The sequence below is a fragment of the Octodon degus genome, unplaced genomic scaffold (genome assembly GCF_000260255.1).
Source record: "Octodon degus isolate 3935 unplaced genomic scaffold, OctDeg1.0 scaffold00117, whole genome shotgun sequence".
NCBI classification, from domain to species: domain Eukaryota; kingdom Metazoa; phylum Chordata; class Mammalia; order Rodentia; family Octodontidae; genus Octodon; species Octodon degus.
In genome coordinates this window covers 3,658,701-3,664,728 of record NW_004524693.1, presented here as the reverse complement: position 1 = coordinate 3,664,728, position 6,028 = coordinate 3,658,701, and positions in this window count along the sequence as shown.

Genomic DNA, 6,028 nt, shown 5'->3' with positions numbered 1-6,028 from the left:
TGGTAGGACAGTTTCAATAATTAACACATTGCATACATTCTTCCTAGTGGTTAATTGCTGTACAAGATGCGGACATGATATCCTATCTACAAACAATATTTGAACAAATCTCTCACGTTTTTGAAAGAAGAAGTGAACTGGTAGAATTCTCAACCTGACTATATATGCTGATGATACCTGTGAACTAAGCAAGTGCACCAAGGATAGAAATGTTTAATACTAGTACCATGCTTGAAATGCTTGTCATTCTGGTCTTCTAAATGAGTACTCCTTCTAATGTCATATCAGTTATTGCTATACTCTCAAGTAAATGTTTGTTTTAAAAATAAGACAATGAAAGAAAATAAGAGATAAGAAAAAACGTCATAGGATTGTCCTGCTACAATGTTGAATATGGTTCAATTTATAATTTTCTGTGTAAACGTGTAATTGCTTTTCTTCTTTCATTCTTGAAAGCCAATCTTTTCTACTTAAATATGAACATTTTCACATGCCATATATATGATTAAATTTTCTTTCATAATTCTGCATGATCTCAGGGATCAATTCTCTTCACCTATCACAATAACTTGGTTTATATTTTCAGTATTAAATATTTTCTGATGCCTAAAATTTATATCTAATTTCCTATCAACCGTACTACAAACATATTGAAACTAACATCTTCCAACTTTCTCTAAAAATGATTTTTCTTGCTTCTGCCCCTTAGCCATCTGTTAAAGGCCAAAATCTGGGAGCTATCTATAATTTCTCTCTCTTAATTGTTCCTCTTATCAAATGACTCATCAAGTTCTTTTTCTTCTAAAAGTATAGCATAATAATTTCTTAACCCCCTGGTACTTGCTTAGGGCAGATCGTCCTTACATTATGCCTAGATTGTAATATTTATTGAATAACTTTGTGTGCCTACTGTAAGCCACACATTATTTGGCATTGTGATTTTATAATAAAGTACAAAATGGAACAGTCTCAGGTCTCATAAAACATTATTTCTACTGGAACATAAAAAAACAAATGAAAAAATAATATCACTTTCATGAGAAGTGTTGTTATAAAATGCAACTTTGTGTATGTGTGTATACGTGTGCCAAAGACAGTAGCCAAAGTAGATGTACATGTAGGAATGATATTTGTGTAAATATTTAATGACAAAAGAGACTAAAGTGAAAAAAGGAAGTACATTTTAGAAAGAAAAACAAATGTAACTCAGAGAAAGGAATAAGCTAAATGATTTCAAAAATATCACAATGTTCTCCAAACAAATGCTTAATTATTAAGAGTAGTAGCACATGAAGTTAGAATGAGTGTATGGCTCCTTTAGGACAAAGAATTTATAATATAGATTTAATGGAGATACCAAAAAAAACCAGACTTAATGATGTGATTTACCATTGAAATTCTGAATACAGAATAGACTAGATGAATAAGTGCAGGAGATAAGAACACATTACAATTGTAACTGGAGATGCATCTGTTGAAAGTTAGGCTTTGAGATAAAGATACTCACCAGGCCCACATATTTCCCTGAGGGGTAAGCAATGAATTGAAGATTATATCCAATTAGTGCAATACAATCTAGATGGAATTGAGTTGGGTGTCCAAGACATCCAGATCCAGCCTTTCCTAAACAATTCGTTGTTCTTTTCATGTACACTTGCATTATGACCTGCTTCTCAACAGAAACAATATTATCTAAACAGCTATCCTTGTAATCTTATTGGTTTATCATATTTTGATTCACTCTGTACCCACCTCATGGTTTTGTATTTACCTTGTGCTTTTGCTTTCTAAATCTTCCTCTGAATAATGGGATCAATGAGAATCCACTTTTGGGTCCCCTCACATTCCTCAAGAGTGAGTTATCTCAAATTTTATACTCTTACCCTCTGCTGTCCCTCAGAATTAGTTCTTTGTTTTTGAGTAAGATGAACTTGGCATACCCGATATCTGTCATTTAGGAGTTACATTTGCCCCTTATGTCATTGGCAGCAATTTGAGTGGTTAGAAGAGTCTAGATTCCCAATATATTTTAGAGTGAGAGCTTACAAGACTTACTGATGTAGGAAGTAAGGAAGATAAAGTGATCAAGTTTCTCAGTAAATGACAATTTGGGTTTTTTTGTCTTCCCTTAATTCTATTCTCCCCAAAAGTACCAGTGTTGCTTTTCTAAACAGTTTCTACCTCAACTATCCTCAACCTGGGGCGATTTTGCTCCCTAAGGCATGTTTGGTAGTGCCTGAAGAAATATTTGGTTGTTCTAACTTGGGTTAGTTAGTGTTTCTTCACAGTATATAATGTTTGGGAGCTAAGGAGACTTCTAAACATTTTATAAAGCACAGAACAAGTCCACCTAACAAAGAAATACCTGGCCTAACACTTCAACAATGACATGATTGGAAAATAATTTTCTACTCAGTTTAAGTGTCACATCTTCAGGGAAACCTTTGCTAGTCTAATCATACATTAACAATTGTTAACATTAGCTGAGCACTTGCTATGTCTCATATCATGTTTAGGTCTAGATGGTCAATTATGAATTGAGGGTCATTATCGTGTTCATTTCACATTCAAGAAAACTGAGACCAGAATGATGAATGGCATTCCTAAAATCAAAGTGTTAGGAAAGAAGCAGAATTTCATATTAAACTTAGATTTATCTGACTAGTAACTATATAATATCATTTTCTTCCATGGCTTAAGTAAAGGGGCTTCTTCAAGATCAGTGGTTTAATTTTAAAGATAACGTAATTGTATTGTAACTCTTTATTTTACTGTCCCTCTTTAAATAGTGAGTTTCCTGAAGGCAGGCAGATTTTTTTGTTTGTTTGCATCCGAAATGCTTAGAGATAGATTTGCCTATTAAAAACCCTTAACAGATACTTACTGGATGTATATTTACATTTAAGAGATGTGTGCACAGTTTATTGTTTCCCCAGAGCAATTATTTGTGTTTACTTAAATTCACAAATTCACTTAACAAGTTTTACTAATGGAGATAGGTCGCTAAGCGAGTTAGCAAGTAGAAAAATTTCCATTTATAATTACTCTTTGGAGATTCTGTTGGCGATAGGGTGGTGGGAGTTAGGAAGGAGATGAGCAATTGTTTTGCATTTTATAAGCTTTTGTGATTTCAAAGAGTTGCTAGATCCCTTTTCAAATGCAGATTTTTAGAATCTGCTTCCTGAATGATTCTTTCAAAATGATCTGAGTTCCTGTCTCTGTCTCAATGCTCACTAAAATAAGAAAATATATGGAAGAGCAGGTAAGACTGATTTAACTCATATTTTCAGCAGAATAATTCTTGACTCTGGAAAGATACAGAAAGATATCTTCGATATCTAAATATATAGAAAACTGCTCAATAAAATTAATTAAAAAGAAAACTAGATTTTAATGAGTAAAAAACTACTTTGCTTCCCACAAATACATAAAAAATGATATACAATTTTATCGATATATTTTAGAATGAGAATTGATGAATATTTCATGTCTATCCTGGTGCAATAGGTTTATTTTTCTAATCTTTGCCTGAACCTCAGCCTGTAATGTTCCATAAATTCTTAATAAAAAAAAACCGATAAAATGTAACTTTCTTCTCAGACCAGAGCCTGAAGCAAAGATGTTAATTATGCTCCTTTGTTTGGTTACTCTACCAGATATTGAAATTTAAGATGATTAAATCAACTAGTTAAATAAAGTTTTAAAACCAAACATTAAATAATCATTATTCTTTCTAATGGATTTCCCAATAACTAATGACAATAAAAGACTTATGTAAACAGTGCAGTACAGAGAAAGAAGGCATGATTTTAGAGAGTGGCAAGCAATTATGATTACAATCTCAGAGTTAAAAACAACAGTTAATAAAGAAATGTACAAAACTCATGTTGGAAAAGTTCAGAAAGGAGTGGCAGGAAATACTTTCAAGGTTGAGTCCAAGTAAGAAAAAACGTCAATCATAAGGTAACCGGTAAAAAATAGAGATAAGGACCCAGAAATTGAAGAACAATAAAAAGCATTTAGAGTGATATTAGTAGGAATATTGACTTGATATTGATTTCCTGAAACATTAGTGTAAGCCACTTCCTATTTATCCTGACAAGGAATCGTACGAATTTTTAAACGAAAAAAAAAATCAGTGAATTCTCCAGAGCTACAAAATTTAAGTGAATTTAATGACAGAAAATCTATCACATCGTTTTATAACTTACTCCCTTATAGGTACGAACAAGGTAGAAGACTGCTTCCTCTACCCCATAAAGTTACTCACTGTGAAGGTAGGAATGTCTGGGCCCTCCAGCAAGAAAGAATCCTTAGTGAAATGCTTCTGGTTGATGTTTCCTAATGCATTTTACCTGATGTTCTGTCCATGGGCTGTTCTCAATGTCACAAGGCCTTCCTTCTCCAAAACAACTCTCAATTTCCATGCCTAACATATGCCTTCATAATATAGTGTTTGGTGTTTATGAAGTTGATATCCTCCATAAATAGGAGCCAATATTCAATATTCTTCAATTTTATCTGCAGGATATAGGTCAGCAGCTGAAATCTCCCTTTCTAGAGTACTTCTGTGATTGACTGTCTCTTAGTACCTTTTTAGGATACCTAGATGCCATCTTCACACTGAACAGTCTACTAATAAATAAGTAATTATGCATGTTTTTTCAAACTTTCAATCATGTAAATTACTTTGGTATTCTTTGATTTGGCCCAAACAGTAAAGTGTAAGTAAAGTGCTGTCAAGGTAAACTTAATAACTACTCCCTAGTCGCTCATATACTCAAATGTAGCTTTCCTGTGATATGATATTATAATTTATTTTATCTTTATAAGCACTATTTAAAATTATCTAAGGAATTCAGTAATAACACCCTAAATAACACAAATGACTTAGATCACTAACGATCTCTGACTTAGCTTTTGAAGACAATTTTCAGTGGCATACCTCTCATAATGAATCACATTCCTCACATTTTTTAGTTGCAGCATTGTATAGTGATCATTGATACTGAAAAATAGTAATTTAAGGCCCTCTATCAGCTTTAGCTCGAAGAAAATATTTTAAACAAAATTCACATTTTATTTAAATTGAAATAAACCATACAAAATCTTCTTCACCAAAATTAACAACAATATTTTCTGTACTATTTCTAGATAAACCACAAAATATTCATTTTGTAGGTTTTCCAGGGATTTTTTTAAAAATCAAGTTGAGGAGTAGATAGAGTCATGAAAAAAGATGGAAAAAAACAGACAATTCAGTTGCCTATTACAGTTAAAGTTTGAATTGAAAAGGTTGCCACTGTACCCCACCTCTTGTTGTTGCTGTTTACACCCTTTGTTGAGCCTACATTGTCTTAAGCTTCTTAGCAGATAAATATTGAACACTTCTGCTTCATGGTATATATTAAATAAAATATTAATAGCATGCTAGATCAGAGAAATAAAGTCAGAAAATTTAACAGTTTTGTGAAATTCTTTCAACTAAAAACTACAAAATGTCTTTATGATAGTAGAGGAAAGGGTAATTTTTTTCTAATGATAGTCAGGGATGGTTATTTGGGAAAGCTTTGCAGAAGAGGTGACAAACAAGTAAAGCTTTAAATGACAAACATTTTCATGGGTGGTACAAAAAGAATGAATATGACATTGAGGAAGCAATATCAGGAAAGTTATCAGAAGAAAATATATTCATGGTGAGAGATTTGATTTCACTAAAAAAGAGTAACAAAAGTAGAATCATAGAAGTAGAAAGAAAGTTTAAATCTAGATGATCAATGACATGCAATGCCTGTTTTTTTCAAAGTTTTATTGATAAACAGATAGAAATGAGACAGTTTCAAATCAACTCGGAAGTACAGTTTCAACAAATAATACACTGCATATATTCTTCTTAGTGGTTAATTGCTGTACACGAAGTGGACTTGTGAAGCTATTTACAAACACCATTAGAACAAATCATTCTATTCATTAAGAGAGTGCAACTATATATCTATCCTAACCACTTGGAATACACAAATACAAAATG